The sequence below is a fragment of the Podarcis muralis genome, chromosome 3 (assembly GCF_964188315.1).
Source record: "Podarcis muralis chromosome 3, rPodMur119.hap1.1, whole genome shotgun sequence".
Lineage (NCBI taxonomy): Eukaryota > Metazoa > Chordata > Lepidosauria > Squamata > Lacertidae > Podarcis > Podarcis muralis.
The window spans coordinates 118,962,916-118,980,696 of NC_135657.1; the positions used below are offsets into that span (position 1 = coordinate 118,962,916).

At 45.8% G+C, this 17,781-nt stretch overlaps 1 protein-coding gene across 4 annotated transcripts in view; it reads left to right on the plus strand.

Annotated features, from left to right (window-relative positions):
- Window positions 1-17,781, plus strand: part of B3GNT2 (UDP-GlcNAc:betaGal beta-1,3-N-acetylglucosaminyltransferase 2) — a 51,572-nt gene that overhangs the window by 14,152 nt on the left and 19,639 nt on the right. For 2 of the 4 annotated variants that reach the window (XM_077926569.1, XM_028721917.2), the window contains exon 2: window positions 2,655-2,745. The gene's annotated coding sequence lies outside the window, so the exon portion shown is untranslated. Of the gene's footprint in view, window positions 1-2,654; window positions 2,746-13,307; window positions 13,971-17,781 lie in introns of those variants that run through there. The other 2 variants (XM_028721918.2, XM_028721915.2) reach the window with 2 other exon arrangements.

Below are 17,781 nucleotides of genomic sequence, written 5' to 3' on the forward strand. Positions count from 1 at the left end.
GCCTCTGTTTAAACGGTATGAGCAGCTGTTTACTAGCTTAGGGGAAATGATTGTACAGTTCCAAAATCCATTAGCCTCAGTACTTGTTGCATTAAAATGTATTTAGCTGGACAACCATGTGTGACAAAGGTACACATATTCCTTGTGAGGTAGGTGAAGCTGAGAGCGAGAGGCAGCCACCACCCACATTATATAACCCTAGTCTGAATGTGTAAGAATTCAGACCTCTTCTGTGGAGAACAGCAGATCTGGGCCAGTTTCCTTCTTTTAACCAGGTAGCTTTAGGCACAAGTAGCCAACTGTGGGTGAGGGAGACTGTGGGCAAACAAAACCTTATTCAGTCAGCTCCAGGTTTATAATTAAACTTTTTATTAAAGGCTTCAAAATAAGCAAGTAGAAGAACAAGAAGCAGCATGAAATTTAAAAATAAACAAGTGTTTTCTAGCTAACCTCACCCTGATATAGATTCTAAGCTAGGTTTGATAAGTTGAAAGTAGAGTCCCTTCAGGCGCCATGCAAACAAGTCATTGCAGGGTACCCTAGAAGGCATTCAAAGGGGTGACAAAAGCACCAGGGGAGATCAATGTAGCCCAAAGTGGGTATGCATGCATGCCTAAAACAAGGTTGCCACCCTCTCTTCTCTCTGCGTGCACCCCCTTAACCTGTGCTGGGGGTTCCCCAAACCCTACAGACAGATTTAGGGGATGCAAGGGTGGAGTCCCATTGCACAAGTGGACCTCATTCTGTGTACACATCAGCTTAAATGAATCCTGCCCATTCTTTTTCTCGCTGGAGATTCAAGAAAAGGGCTGGCCAGGAAGAAATGAATTGATGAATCAGGGGAAAGCCAATTCTTCTTGGGACACCTGAGGTTCATCATGTACACAGAGAGGAATTGACCATTAACACTTGCCAACAACCAAGTAAGCTGATAGAGCAGTGTTTCCCAACCTTTTTTGGGCAAAGGCACACTTGTTTCATGAAAAAAATCTCGAGGCACACCACCATGCCAGATGGGGAAAGGTCACTTTTTACTTATGTAAAAAAACGCGAGCCGCGTTAACCCCTGTAATGCTTTCTATAGAGTAAGCATAGGGGACACTGGGGGATGTGGAACCAAGGGGGCAGTGGGCCAAAAGAGTTCGGGATCTACTGTTTTAAACAGAAATAAGAGCCAGTGGGTTCTTCCTTTTTTAAAGTATCGTTTCAGCGGGGACAGCAGTCCGGATTTCCAAAAAGCGGCGCTTTCTTGCGTCTGAGCAAAGAAGAGAGAGAGGGGAAAAAAGAGAGAGAGATTGATTTGTGGCTGCGCAAAGGGGGGAGGAGCCCGCCCCGTCGCCGCAGGCTTCTCCCGGCTGAGAGCCAGAGGACGGCGGCGGAGCAGGAGGAGGAGGATCGGGTTTGGCGACGGCTGCTGTGTCCTCTCCAAGCGCGGGGCTGGCCTCCGCCGCGCCCGATCCTCCGCGCTCGCCGCGCTTCTCGGCGGAGCAGGTCTCGTGCGGGTGCGAGGCGCTGCTGCAGGCGGGCGACCCCGGCCGGCTGGGCCGCTTCCTGGGCTCGCTGCCGCCCGACGCCGAGGCGCCGTGCCTGGAGGCGCAGGCGGGCGAGAGCCTGGCCAAGGCGCGCGCGCTGCTGGCCTTCCAGCGCAGCGACTTCGCCGAGCTCTACCGCCTGGTGCAGAGCCGGCGATGGGATGTGGGAGGGAGCTCGCTCGCCGCCCCGCGTGTGCCTATGTGGGGCACGTTACAGCCCCGTGACGTCAGCGCCACGCAGGCAGCCAGGCAGGCAGACGGCGAGAGCCCCGCGCTGGGCGGCCTCTCCTCGCCGCCGCCGCCCCGCCTCTCGCCGCCCGCCTCACCCGCCTCCCTCCCACGGCACACCAGGCAACGTCTCGCGGCACACTAGTGTGCCGCGGAACACCGGTTGGGAAACACTGTGATAGAGTACTGGTAGGAATGAATGGTAACAGTCTCCTCTTGGTCCCTGTCCAATGAGATTAACTAAGAATAAACACGACCTTGTGTTTATTGGGTGGGGTGGGGGGATGCTCAAGATGTGTCTTGTTCATTATAACGGAGTAGAAAGTTTCTGGACTGAGATAGAATTTCTTAAAGTAAAGAAAGTCTGACCTGGTTTGTATATTTGAGGCCTGGGAGTCCCAGTAGCCAAGTCACCAGTTCCCTGCAAGTTTGGGTCAGTAGAGGGGATGGCATGAAGCTGGTGTCCCATTCTATTTTTCTGATCACTGCCACTAACTATGCCATACCTTCTCCTCCCAGAAATAACAGCAGGATATTCATACTCCCCTCACACCTACCCCCACCATGCTTACTCCAGCATATCCTGCCATGCTTATCACACCACAATTAATTGCTTCTCAGTTCTCCACATCCTCTGCCACTGAGGAGTGACCCATTCACTCCAGGATCACAGATTAACATCCACAAACAAATATGTTCCCAAAACCAAAGAAAGATTTTTCCACACAACAGGGCCACTACCCTGTATCACTATATCATATGAACTATTGATGCAAATTCTGCATTACAGTCCCAGCATCTAGCAGACTGCATCATGCCTTTTTGAAAAAGCCTCCAGGACATCCAATACCCTCAATATATATATTTATTTTTAAATTAATATTTCAGTTTTAGGTTCAAGGAGACTGAACAAATTGAAGTGAAAACTACCGTCCGCTGTTGTCGACACATTTGAATTCTCTGCTTTGCTCCTCTCTTATTTCTTGTAAGTTACATTTTGTCTTATATATACATTAATGGTTTTTAATGGTGGTGAAAATATGGGCCATTAGCCAAAATAATACTCATTGAAATATGAATTTGTTCAAAAGTGACTGGCAAAATATTTTTTTAAAACTGCACATATCTTTTTTATATTTTACTGTATAAAATTTTTATACTTTTATAAAACCATGTAAAAATGGAGCTTCCCCCCATTATGAACATTTCTCCACCCACCCATGTTTATTATTCTTGTGGTTGCCTAGAAACTTCTATGTGCAACTGAAATTGCAAAGAAATTATAATAGTGAGTTGACTACTACTTGAGAGTGAAAGTATACATTGCTTTATATTAAGATGAAACCTTATTCAACTTTAGTGCCTGACAGAAGTCTAGAAAGCAGGAATACTGGACTTAATTGTTTAACAGTAGACACGACAACTTGTTATATGTCCCCATGGATTTTGTTTCTTTCAACAAAAAGCTCTTACCCTGGGAGGGACATGGAGAATGATAGTCATGTGACCATACCAAGATGTGGTTAGCTTCCCTCTTCCCAAATATGTTCATTTGGATTCCAGATTTTTTCACTGCTCTCCCTGTGAGCAATGTTTCCTTTGGTCTTTTATTGGAAGAACTGTACTCTCAAGGACAGACCTATCACATGCATGTAGTGTTATATTTATTGTGATTTATTTAAAACATCTTTACCCCACCCCACCTCAAAAAGGGTTCCAGAGCAGCTTACAAAGATAAAATACAAGAACATATCTGACATTGTGCTGATAATCTAAGATACAATGCAAAAGAAGGCATTGAGAGGGAGGGAGAAAGAAACACTCAGCCACTAGACCTCAGTGAACAAAGTTCTTATAATGACCAGCTGGAAAAGAGCAGTTCAAGAAAAGGAGGAGCCAAAAGTTGCTCATCTCCCACTGAGGGTGTAGCAACACTTGCTTTCTCTCTGCTGCAGCTTGATGGGATGAAATGACTGCTGCCAGATGACAGTGGATGAGGGAGGAACATGATGCAGGTGGTTTAAAGAGATTACTAAATCCCTTTAGGGTGTGGGGAAATGTTACAGTATTGTTTTCTTAAGTGATCCAGATCCTTTGTCTTCAGTATACTGTATAGTGTACAAAGGTCTCTATTACAGATTTTTGCTTCTAGCTGTTCCAGGCTCTATTCCCAAACATACCTGGACTGCAATGTCACCTGTGTGACAGAGAGAGTGCATGGGCAATAAACATATGATAACAGTGCATTGCAAAGTGGACCCAGATTGGTCATGCTTCTGTAAAGTAAAACATTAATGCACACAGGGAAGAAGATTTAAGAGGTTTTCTAGTGCTTTGTATAGCAAGTTGAAGTGTGACATAACCATCAACTCTTTGATTCTATGATTCATGCCATTGCGTGTAACATTTATAGACCAATCAAAGTCAATTAAATCCCATTTGGGGAGAAAACATAGGGTTATGCATGGGCTTCTATCACAGTTTCTTCCAAAAGTTTGAAGCACATGGTTGTCTTTCTTACAAGATGACTGTAATATTTGATTAGCTTTCCATGGTGGAAGGCTTACTCTGCGAGGTGGCATCAGCAGAATCCAGGCAAACACTCTCACTCTCAGTTTCTATGGCTTTTCCAGATTTGTGTTGCTGCAGAATATATGTGCCAACGAAGTACTCAAGAGTCTTGTCAAAGAAAGGACTCAGATTGTGGTCTTGTAAGCGTCCATCACTGATTTAGGTTAAAATTGAATGCTGAAGGCTTTTTGGGTTGCTGAGAAAATAATAATTTCTGAGGGGAGGGAAAGGAAGCAAAAAGTGAAGAGAATGCCTAAGCTTTCTTACAACCCAACGTCACAGGAACATGCCTGGGGCAGGCAGTATTGCTGAATCAAGCTCTGTGTCCTTCAGTCATGTTAATCCTTTTGGCTGAGACATTACATAACCATTCCCTTCCATATTTCTGTCCTGTCTGGCCTTTCAGCAGCCTTGGCTTCACGTTGTGCTAATATGAACATGTCCCAGGCTGAATCTGGTTGTGGTGGCTGTCAGGCTAAATAAATAGCTTTGTAAGCCAAATTATGTTGTGTAGTCAAGAAGAAATTCATCTTTTCTTATGAGCATTTATTGGGGGAAGTCATTGAAAGCTAGGGCTATAATTTTCTCAGTTATGTACTATGAAATTTGGAACGCTACAAAACCCAGAAGCTTTAAAAGAACAGAAAGCAAGGCAAACTTACCACAATAACAAAGGAGGTACTGGGGGTGGGGGAATCCATTGGAATCCAGTAAGATCTTATTTTGACATGGGTAAATAAGGCAAATTTGCTTGTTTGCAGATGTGGGTATTGTAACATGTGTTCTCAGCTTCAGCTGGAGAAAGACTAGGTTTTGAGAGTCCTGGGGGCAGTTTGAAAGAGTGATCACATCTTGTGGTGAATATAGTCATCCCACCTTCTCTACTAGTAAACAGGTTTTGCAGGTTTTTGTATCTTTTCATTTCTAAATATCTCTCCCACAAGTTGTAACCATGAGTGACTCATAATAGAACATAACCCTAGAACCACTTCAGAATAAGAACATGCGTAGCTCTGCTGAATCTAAGGACCACCAAGTCCAGCATTCTGTTTCAAGCTGAGGCCTTCCAGATGCCTTTGGGAAGCCCACAAGCAGGACATGAAGGCAAGAATTCAAGTAGGCCTCAAGAATCTGGTGTTGAGGAATGCTAGGCTCCACCTGCCACGCAGGGGAATAATTGAGAAGGCCTTGCATATGCACATAAGAACTTTGCTTTAGAACTGAGTAAGCAACAAGCAGCCTGCAGGGATCTGGGATAAAGAGAAAGCTGTAGGGCAGACCTGAAACAGGTCTAATTCCCATTGCTTCAAATTCTGTCGTATAATTCTTAGCTATATGCACATATATATGTGAAAGTAATCACTAGGGAGCAAGCAGCTACTATAGCAAACAGTTATTTTTCCTGAACTCATTACAGCATTTGGACCCTGGCCTGTTCCAGCAAGTGGTCAGTTTTGCTTGCACATGCAAGACTGCTAGTTGCAGTGTCTAATGCTGATGCTGTTTTATATACAGATAGAAAATGAAACATGCATTCTAAAAAAAAAAGTTGCATTCTGCAAGCATATATAAATGTACCCAAGTTTGCCTTTTAGATATAAAAGGCATTTTAAAACATGTTCACATAGAGATCAGTCCCACTGTTGTCAAACGGTCCCCCCCACCCCCCGCCCCTAGAATTGGGAGCCACTTTCACTGAGGTTCCATTACAGGACATGTGTAAGTGGGGATTCCCCCATTCTACCGACCACCACACCCCATTCCACCTTTTTTGGTGCAGAAAAAAATGGAGAGATTTGGTGCAGAAAAAAAGAGGATTTGCAGATATGCAGAAAGCATGGGTGACATGAAGAGGGAGAGAAAGAGAGAGAGAAGAAGGGCACCCCACGGCACCCCTGACCAATTGTTAAATCACCCAAGGATGCCGAGGCACACAGGTTGAAAACCTCTGGTTTAGACAGATAAACAAGCATGTATCTAGTTATGATGAAGACTGTGTAATTCTTTTTTATACTTTAAAAAGAGGGACCCTCCTAATCTGAAGCATGATTATTTCCTTTTAACAAATGAAAATACTCCCCTTAAAATATTTGTATCTGTGCATTACATGAGAAAAGGGACTGCCATTTCCAAGGTAATAGAAGGACATGATACAAATGTGAGGGATAAATAATTACTTGGGCACATCATGAAATAAAAATTAGCTGCCTCATCAGACACTAGTACTTCTCATCCCATTTCAGCAAATAATAGCACCACACTGCAAGGATCAATATTACAAGCTATACAATGTAAACACCATCAAATCAAAGGAAAAATACCCTTTCCTTTTTTTTAAGTCCATAAGCAACAGAGTGATGGTGAAATTTGCAGTGATTTGCTTACTGAATACAATAAGGTGAGGCTTGATCTGGCAAGCAATAGTTCCTACTCAGTTATTTCCCAAGAGAGAAGCATTCAAGGGCTTTCACCTCAACTTTTATCTTATCGTACATAATCAGTCTTACCTTTCAAGTCTACTTCTCATGTTACTTTTTCCGGTGCAGAGACAATCTGATGTTGCAAAAAGTCTGTATCTTGTACTGTCTGATTTAATTTCACCACGATTCTGCAGAATTCAGCTTCCTGAGAATCTCAGCTTTCATTTGAAATAAAGCATGTTTCTTCCCCTTACCTTGATGATGATATGCTTGAAAGTGCATCTGCTTGGTCAGATGTCAGAAGTCCATTGAAATGCTAAATAACATCTCCAGTGATTGAGGGAGAGGGGAAAGTGTGCCCTCCATGCTTAAAAAGACACATACTGAATTTACAGTAATATACAAATTGATTTACAGTTAATCCATTGATTGCTTAATCAGTTAAAATATAGGTAAATAACTTATCAACTAAACATTCATCCCCAGGCGACACCATATCTAGACTATACTGCCTTGTAACCACTCTTTTTGACACACAGGAAGTCAAAGAATAGATTTAGGACATTCTAGGAGAAACAGTTAGCAGCATACAGGAACTAAAGAGCTGAAATTGGAGTGCAGCTTTATCCTTTTAGATACTAATACCACTGGTTCACAGGAACTATTTTTAAAAAGTGCCAGTTCTACACAAGGACCACTCAGGTGTAGTAGACTGTACTCTTGCATACTTGTTTTGTCAAAAGTAATTATCTTTGCTTTAATGAAGGTTGACATTGGGGAAAGTGCTATATAAATATTAAATAGGGATCACATTTAGAGACAGAAGGGATTAGTATAATTGCTGTGCAATTTTTGAGTTCTTCTTCCCTGGACTGGCCCCACCATTAGGCAGAGTGAGGCAGATGCTTGGATGGGGAGTTGGACGGGGTGAGATATGGAGGGGCAGCAAAGTGGAGGAAAATAGAACTGCATGTGCCACATTGCCTGCCCTGACCTCCCAAGCTAACATGCAAAATTTCATAACTTAGCTACCAGTCCAATTGGCTTCTTTATGTAGAATGGGAGAGGAGTAGCGTCTTATCCCTTTACCTTAGGCATCAAAGTGTCCTGGGCTGATTCCAGCCCTTCTCCAACCTCTTTTGTCCCTGCATCTTGAAAGATGGATCAGAGAGAATGTTGTTTTGATCACTCCCAAATGATCTCGGTCTAGTCATTGAGCCAGTATTAGCTCCTTGAAACCATAGGGTCTATAACATAAATGGAAGAAGACTCATTATGATTACGTCAGAACAGAGATGAAAACCCACTTGCAGTCTTATTAAGTTGTGGCAAACAAATCATACTTTGCCACCACTGTCTGTTCAACATAGTCCTGCAGAGGTCTTTCATGTAGTGAAGGGCCTCCTGGGTGCAGACCTGGCGAGAGAATTTCTATACCGTCCTTCATCCGAGGATCACAGGGAAGTTTACAGTATAAACACAGAAATACATATTAAAAAACAAAACAATAATCCTCAAAGAATTAGTTAAGTAATTAGCAGATAAAGTCATTGCATCCATGCCTACTTTGATGCCATAGTTGTGACAGTTTGTGCCATATGGTCATGTCACAGCTTGTGAAACATGAAGATGTGTGCCACTTACTTGGAGGGATAAGGTCTACTATTTGTCTTCCGGAGTCATGCCTATCTTAGCTGATGAAAACTGCCAGGGCAGGGCTGGGTGTGTGAATCTTTGATGTCGTGAAAACCTTTTTTGAGGGGAGAATGATCCCTGCTATTTTTAAAGAGGCAGTAGTGAGACCCATGGGGACGCGGGTGGCGCTGTGGGTAAAAGCCTCAGCGCCTAGGACTTGCCGATCGAAAGGTCGCGGTTCGAATCCCCGCAGCGGGGTGCGCTCCTGTCGCTCGGTCCCAGCGCCTGCCAACCTAGCAGTTCGAAAGCACCCCCGGGTACAAGTAGATAAATAGGGACCGCTTACTAGCGAGAAGGTAAACGGCGTTCCGTGTGCTGCGCTGGCTCGCCAGATGCAGCTTGTCACGCTGGCCACGTGACCTGGAAGTGTCTGTGGACAGCGCTGGCTCCCAGCCTCTAGAGTGAGATGAGTGCACAACCCTAGAGTCTGTCAAGACTGGCCCGTTCGGGCAGGGGTACCTTTACCTTTTAGTGAGACCCATGGTAAGAAGCTTAATTTAGACGTTTGGTTTGAGAGATCCCAGTTTTTAATCTTCCATTTTCGGTAAGCTGATATGAGCAGGCAGTGTCAGGTGATACTAGTCTGGTTTCAGGCCTAGTTTTGGAGCAGAAGCAGCCATAATTGCCCAAGTGGATGACTTATGCTGGAAATGGATGGACCTGTTGCCTGGGCTGGGATACAGTGTTGCGGTAGCTCTGGTTCTTCTTGGCGAATCAGTTACAGAAGGTGCTGCTGAGGAATTTGTTTCACAGGCCTTTGACTTATGGGGTGCCTCAGTTTTATTCTGTCCCCCATATGTTTTAACCTCTACATGAAACCACAGGAAGATATCTGCATGCATAAGTGAATTGTGTGCAAGTGAGGAGCACCCCACTCCATCTCCAGCTAATGAAGAGACCTTCGCCAGAGCCCAAAGGGGACATCCCCTTCAGGCTCCAGGGAGGGTCTCCTTGTGAGCCGGAGGCACAGCAGGGCTTTGATAAGGCTCTTCAGGTCTCTCCCCCCACTTCGAGGTTTCTGGTACCATGCATATGCGTGGTCGCACATGACTTGAACACACGTGAGATGCCTGTACACCAATATTGATCTAGTGTCGTAGGCTGCCAGTGCCCAGTTACCACACCCAATTCAAAGTGGTCATGAATTTTAAAGCCCCAAATAGTTTGGGGCAGGTTACTTACACATATAAAAGGGACGCGGGTGGTGCTGTGGGTAAAACCTCAGTGCCTAGGACTTGCCGATCGAAAGGTCGGCGGTTCGAATCCCCGTGGCGGGGTGCGCTCCCGTTGCTCGGTCCCAGCACCTGCCAACCTAGCAGTTCGAAAGCACCCCCGGGTGCAAGTAGATAAATAGGGACCGCATACTAGCCAGATGCAGCTTGTCACGCTGGCCACATGACCCGGAAGTGTCTGCGGACAGCGCTGGCTCCCGGCCTATAGAGTGAGATGAGCGCACAACCCTAGAGTCTGGCAAGACTGGCCCGTACGGGCAGGGGTACCTTTACCTTTACTTACACATGTATCAACCTGCCTGTACCTTAAGTTCTACTCTAGAGGACCTGTTGAGATACCCACTTGCAGAAATCACTAGGAATGTTGAACAGAGCCTTCTCTGCAGTGATTCCCCCAATTATGGAACTTGATCCAGCATGAGATCAATTGCTCATAAAGAGGACAAATGAACCAGCAGAGACAGCAAGGAGGATGTAGTGGTACTTGAACGTGGAATGGTACCTTCAATTGCATGACAGCTTCAGTTACAGAAACTCCCATGTCTATTCCAGTTTTCTGGCATTTAAAGGTAAATGGACCCCTGACCATTAGGTCCAGTCTAAAGTATCTCTGGATCCTAGCCCTTAGAAGCTTGTGAATGTCCCCAGGAAGAGGGAGACCAAAGCTTTTCTTATAAACTACACGTGGCTTCTACTTATCTGAGGGAGGGAAATGCATTAAATTGATCTACATATACATTTCCCAACATGGTGCCCATGGGCACCACAGCATCCTCAGGTACATCCCTTGGCACCTGCCAGCACCCCTGCCTGGAGTTTGGCTTTGTTGTTGTTTTGTGGGGTGACATTGCCTGTAGTTTTGGGTGGACTATTGGCTCCTTTTTTCTATTTTATTTATTTTTGGAGTGTAAATAGCTGTTATGCTCGAGGGGCTGTTGCATGCAGGAGTGGTCTGAGTATCACTAGTTTATCTGGTGTGAATTGAGCACTTTGTGTTGCCCACAGCAGTTTCTTAGATTTCCAAATCTGCTCCCAGGCCCAAAAAAGTTGGGGACCCCAATGTACATTAAAGCAGAGCTTTCCAAACTGTGTGTTGTGACACAGTATGTCAGCTGCAGTGTGTCCACAAACGCTCCCCACACTCCTCCTGGGGCTGGAAAGGGATTACTGTAGTTTAACCTCTGGTTTGATAGTAAAACTCAATTACTGTGTCACGAAATGATGCATGTCTAAAAAGTGTGTCATCAACATGAAAAGTTTGGAAAGCTCTGCATTAAATCTAGATTTTTTTCTAAGCTTAAAATACACACTTTTTGCAACTGTACTCTTGAGAACTTTGCACTCATCTACAAGTTTTAGCAGGATTAATATATACTGACATTAAACTGCATGGCATTAATTTAGAAATTTGATGACACATGAGCTCTCTTACACACAAAAATATAGTCTTTAAGACATAGTGCTACAGTGTGAACTAAGAACTTGTTTACATTTTCCTGTATGACTTGTGTTGGGAAGGATGTTGTCACTGCCGTTCTATCCTAAGTGGGGTTACTTTAAAGTTGGAGTGCACAGAACTGAACCCTTAATTTTGTTGAACTCGGGTGAGAGAGGAGTAGATGAGTCGAAAGTGCTGGAGGGGGCAAGGGGCTCCATACTTTTTAGATGAAAAATGGACTGGCAAGAGAATCCTAGCTCTCCCATACACTTTGCTATTATATGGCTCACTGCTACTTATAAAAGCAAAATGAGTCGGCTGCTATGGACATACAACCAACTCAAGAGAGTCTATTTTAAGTTTATACATAAATTGTTTGAATGTACAAACATACCACAACAATGCTCTCAAACTACACTGCTTTGCAACAGTTTAGCCTCAAATTTACATGAGAGTTGGATTGACCTTTGGAACCTGATGACTCTTACTCCTTTCCCCCAAAATAGCTTTCCCCTTCCATACCAAGGTCTGAATTCTTGTCCTGTTAACAGCAATTATTACATTGACTTTGGTAATGAAGTGACTATCAGAACTAGCAGATGTCTTGTAGAATTTAGACTGGCTGACAGCTGGAAACGATGCGCAAGGATCCGTTTCCTTGTATTTGTGCTGAATTCTAATGAGAATTTACTCCAGCAAACCCCTAGAGGAGATTCTGTTTTGGTGCACTAATTGCTTGTGTGTGTAATTATACCAAATGTAGATGAAAAACTGAAGCCCTAATTTGTCCTGATGATAGTGAAGGAAGAACAGAAAAGCAACAAAGCAATTGGGGGGCTTCCAGACAAATGAGTTACCGTAATTTTGGAATGAGTTCGTGAACATATGCTTTTCACAGAGTCCACACAACATTGTGGGCATCAAAACGTTAGCCTGTATTTATTGATTTACACACACTTAATCCAGATTTCCCCTTAATGTAAAACATCTGATAAGTGAAAATAACCCAGCCACCCATCCAATCACCCCTGGTAGAAGATTGTTGGTGTATTTTTTTGAGTTGGCATTTTGTCACACATGATGTTTCAGTAAGCAGCCTCATATCACCACACCCCTAATGTCTATTTGCCCCTCACCTGAGCACAGTAGATGGTCACTCATCACACCAATTTCCTCCAACTGCTGTACGCTGAAAGTACATCTATAATCTATAATTCTGCCACCTCTGTACAACTCTTAAATAAACCTTATGCAAGTCAGGTAAATACCACTCTTCCACAAGATCTCAGTATTTAAAAAGCAACAACAAACAGGAATGGATATTGCCTCATGCAAAAAACCACAAGCTTCCATTTTTCCTATTGTGAAGCAGAATAACTAAGGCTATTGTTATTATTTATTAAATTTGTATACCACCCTCATCCAAAGATCTCAGGGTGGTTTACAACAGAAAAATATAAAACGGCTAGTAAGATTTATTCTTGTGTGCTTCCTAGGATTATTTTTAAAGGTGCACCCAGGTGCAGAAATGCCTCTGTACATGCCCAGAATGGAAAGAGGGCTGGCAGATCTGTGACTGAGGAGCTGGCAGAAATATACAACCCAAACAGCCAAAACCCACCCACCGGGGAAGAGGGCTGAAGAAGCAGGGATGTGGTGGGGGCCAAGGTGCCAAACCCAGGGAGGGGGGTCTTTACGACCCGTTTACACGGAAGACCCTTGTCTGCAACTGCAAACGCCCTCGTTGGCATCTCACCCGCGGGGTTTACAGCAGAAACCCTGCCAGGCGCTCCGGCGGCGTTCCGCACCTGCCAAGGTGCCTTCAACCCCCCATCCCGCCCCCCTCCGGCTACGTCGAGACCCTTTAGGGCCGTGCTTCGCCCCAGCGGCCAAGGGAAGATTGAGCAAGTTTGTTTGTTCAGACGTGGCCGCGATGGGCTTCTTTCCTCGTTAGATCCGCAGCTGCTGTTTCGCGGGAATTGCCAGCCTTGCTTCGCCGCGCTCTTCTTCCCCCTTCGCCCCCCGCTCCCTCCTTTTCTGCACTTGGAGCGGGACTCTTTCGGGCTCCCTCTCCCTTTCCGCCTCCCGCCGAGAGGCCTGTCTCCGAAGCGGCCGCCCAGGAGGTGGAGCTTGGCTCCTCTCGCTGGCTCGCTCCTCTCCCCGTTCGCCGTCTGTTTCCTCCGGTGGCAGCGGCAGCGTGGCCGCCTGAGGGGCTGCCTTGGGTTCCTGCGCGAGCGGGGCGAGAGGCTGGCGGGAAGCGGAGCAGCCTCGGAGGGCACCCGAGCAACAAGTGGCCGCGCCGCCGCCGCCCTGCCCTCCCCTCGGAGCAGGTAGCCTCCTGGCCAGCATGTCCCCCGCCACCCGGCGAGCTGGCGGGCCCGCGGCGCCGTCGCCGAAGCTGCTGCTGGGTTAGGCATTGCCCGCGCTGTGCCCTCGAGAGCGCCGCGCTCTCTGTCGGAGCCGAGCGAGGGAGTGAGTCACTCGCGCGCAAAAGAGGGAGGAGGGAGGCGGGCGGAAGCGGCGTTGGCGGCGTCGCCACCCGCCCTTTCCCGGACTTCAACTCTCCCTTCCCCGCTGCCGTCGGGGAGAGCCGAGGGAAGCCGCCGCCAGGCCTCCAGCACCGGCCTCGTTCCCGGCGAGAAGAGCGGAGGGAGCCGCACCTGGGGGCGGGGAGGCACGCCGCGGCGGAAGCGGCGCGCAATGGGAGCAGCCGCGGCGGGTTCTGGCGCCCCCGACGAGGCCATCGCCACCTGAAAAGCGATGGTGGCGGGTCCACCGACGACGGCACGACTAGGAGCAGCAGCGGCGGCCCGGGCCATTGTCTGCCAAGGTAATGCGAGCCTCCATCGCCAAGGTGTGTGTGTTTGTGTGGATGGCGGGGCGGGCAAGGCAGGAGTGGACCCGCGGCCACAGCCCTCCTGCGGGCTGCTCCGGCGTGGGGGGGGGGGGAGAGAAGGGGAGGCTGCGCTTTCGGCCGGGCGTCGGAAGGGGTCACGCGCAAGGACTTGGCGGACTTGGCGCCCTCTCGCTCCCCTTCCCAGCCCCAGGCTCCGCCGCCCGCCTGCTTCGGGTCTTTTGCTCGCTTTCCTCCGCCCCGCTCCCCGGGCTTGGACGTGGAAAATTCTAGCTCAGCCTGTGGCTTCAAGACTGGGCGTTGAGGTCTATGAGACAAACGGGGGAATTTCCTCTTCGGGCGTCCTCGGTGGCCGCGTGCGAGCGAGACTCAGATTTGTGGCGTTGAGATTGGAGCCTGTCTTCTTCTGGCGTGGCTCTTTTCTTCTCTTTTCTCTTTTCTTTCTCTTTCTCTTCTCTTTCTCCCTCTCCCCCCCCCAGCTGTCCGCTGCCTGTCCCACCTGCACAGGCCATTCATCAGCCTTGTCTATATTGTATTCAGGAATGGTAGAGTTCATGTGGGCGCAAGTGAAAATGTCGAGGGGTTTTGTCTACAAAGACATTGAGGTTGCAATCCCAGACACATTGACTTTTACATTTGACTGGGGGCGGGGGCGACGACTTCTAAGTGCATATGTAGATGGTTGCCCCGTTGGGAGGGGGCGGGTGGTTGGCTAAGGGTGATGGTGAAATCTGGATAGTAAAAAGAAGTCGGGCCAGATTTCTGCTGCTGTTATTCAGGTATCAACATGACACAGAGCTGTTTCTGTTTCTGCTTGAGTGAAAAAGTAAGTTGGCCTTGAGATTTGTTTTCTACTCTAACACTAAAGAGGGCTCCCCCTAGGTACAAATTTGAAAGGAGGAATATAGCAGGCGCTTGCCCTGGCTGCTCTTACCTTGTGATCTTCTGGCATTGGTCATGAATTACAGTATATTGAAGAAAATTGCAACACAGAGCCCTTGTTGTGAAGTGGGGCAGTTCTACTGACAGTTGCCCCGTAGAAGCTGCAGTCCTCTGCTGTAAAGTGGAAAAATAATTCATTCTAAATTGGAAGTGGCAAGCATAATCCATGCCAATTTGCCCCAAACATAGAAGCATCCTCTGGAATTCAATTGGAGTTCTTTTTTTAGCATCTGTGCAGGTTTTCTTCTTTCACATTTAGTGGAGTTAATTTTATTGTAGGGTTTGACACAATGATCTCACTCCATGAGGGTGATTTCACGCATAAAGAATTTACCACACTGATATAGGTGCAGACATCAAACATGAATAAGCCTTAAAATAACCTACTTTAAATTTAGTTGGTCTTTAACACAAGAATGTATAGCAGAAATTGTTTTAAAAGTCTTTAGCATGACCTCCAGATAACAGCCCACCATGGTGTAGTTTAATGATTAACTTTAGGATTCAGTTAGGTAATATGGAATCTGTTTTGACAGGAATTTGTTACCTTTCATCAGATAAGGAGAATCCTTGATTCTTTTGTGCTCTTGAATCTTTCCATTCTTGCCAAAGATCACAAAAATTACGTGTTGCAATGAGTTTTTGTTATGTTACGAAGCACTTTATTAAAAGTGGTAAATACCACTGTTTCATAGATAGGGATATAGTCATGGTTATTTATGTTTCCATACCTCTACCTCTAACTAGTCACCTGCATGACAACAGTAATGTTAGCTTTCATAAAATGCCCCATGCTGTAGATTTTTCCCAATAAGTGTCATTTAATTTTCATATAAAATTTTGATTTTCTTTTTTAGACCTGAGTAGAATATATCTGGTATGGCTTAGGTGAAAGGTAGCAAAAGGGTGTCTTTTGAGACTTCTCATAATCCAAGGAAGTGAATGGACTATTTCCATAATTCCCTGGTGTGTCACCATGTTATCAGGGTGTTAATAGGCCTTCCCCTTTATGTCACATGCTGGGTCAGGTGTACAACAACCTGGAGAAAAGTTGCCATGCTACAGGTAGGGAGGGATCAACTGGCTGCTTAAGAGCCTGGTTGCAAAGAGTAGCATGTAGCCATGCAGTGGCGTAGCGTGGGTTGTCAGCACCCGGGGCAAGGCAAGTAATTTGCGCCCCCTAACCTGTGGATTTGCGCCCCCTAACCTGTGGATTTGCCCAACCCCCAGATGTTGCGCCCGGTGCGGCCGGGCCCCCCTGCACCCCCCACGCTACGCCACTGTAGCCATGGTAGAGAAATAAACTTTTAACATAAGCAAAGGGGAAGGCAAAGGCACTGGAATTTTGTGGCAACTTGGGAGATGTTTGTGATATCCATGAAATAACTTCAGCCTGCTATAAACATGTCATCTGCATTCCTCAGGTTTTGGGACAGAACTTCATACACTTACTTATGAGAGACAAACACACATGATTATAAGACACTTATTTTTCTCCTCAGGAATGCAGTCGTAAAATGCCTATGGGTCCACACCGACCTTGAGGAAGGGAGGATGTTTGTTTATTGTGGATATCCTCACCTGTTTTGTTTTGTACATTATAATCAAAAATATATATATTTTAAACATTGGGGAAAAGCTGACTGTTTAAGAGTCTGACGTAACCTCCCTCAACCTGATACCAGCCAGATGTTTTGTGTACTTTAAACACCCATCACCCCCCCCAAACCAGGATGCTTAATTCTTAGGATTGATGGAAGTTGTAATCTAAAACCAATGTTGGGCACCAGATTGGGGAAACCTGGAATGGTGGAGGAGAAGGGACTGTTGGCAAGGGAGTGGTACTGGAGAGTATGGAAGGCAGTAGCAGAACACCAGCACGCTGACTGGAGCCGAGGCAAACTGAAGAGAATTATGGTGAATCTGATTCCTGGCTATAGGAAGTACTGAAGCTTGATAATTGCAACCATTCTGTTTACAGACACTGGTAAATGAAGGCAACTGCTCAGTTTCAAGTGTCTTCCAAATATGCTGCTTGGTAGTGTTTGCATATGTGTATTCATGAAAGAAGCCTTAGGGCTCTTTGTGCATGATGCAGATTAAAGGTAGATTACAGAAACTGAAAAAAGAGTTTATGCTTGGAAGTAAATCCTGTTTAGTAAATCCTTTGTAATAACTCAGTGAAAGTTATTACTGAATAAAGGTTTAAGTGTACGTCAAATGTTATGGACAAAGGACAAAACAAACATAGAGAAGTGTGTTTGTCAATGCATAGCTCTTGGATGCTACTCCACTTTTCAAACTTTGAAATCTATACGCTATTTTGTAGTTAATCAGGATTGTAAAAATCATGAGTCTGTTAGTCTGACACACACACTTTAAGGAACAAGTTATAATAAAAGGTGAGAATCTCTTAGAAGACCATGTTCTTAAAAAGTCAGGATGTTCTGTGTGGGTGGATCAAGGGGATTTAAAATCATGTTTTGAATTGCCAGGGGAAAGGGCTGATTATAAAATGTCCTGAATGTTTAACCCTGTCTTGGTTGCTGTAGCAATTAAAACTTACAGAATCATCAAACTGGAAGGGACCATGAGGGTAATGTAGTCCAACCCCTGCAATGCAGGAATCTTTTTGCCTAATGTGGGGCTCAAACCCATAACTTTGCGATTAAAAATCTCATTCTCTTCTAACATTATCAAAGAACCTCTGGTCATACTTCTGGGAGTGTAGCCCACACATGTGAGCTGCAATGATTTGTAATTGCTTGGGGCAGCAATTGTGAAATTGAGGATTTCTGCAAGCATAACACATGAAGCATAACACATGAAGACTTAAGTTTGGGCACTGTCCAGAAGCAAGGACAGCTAG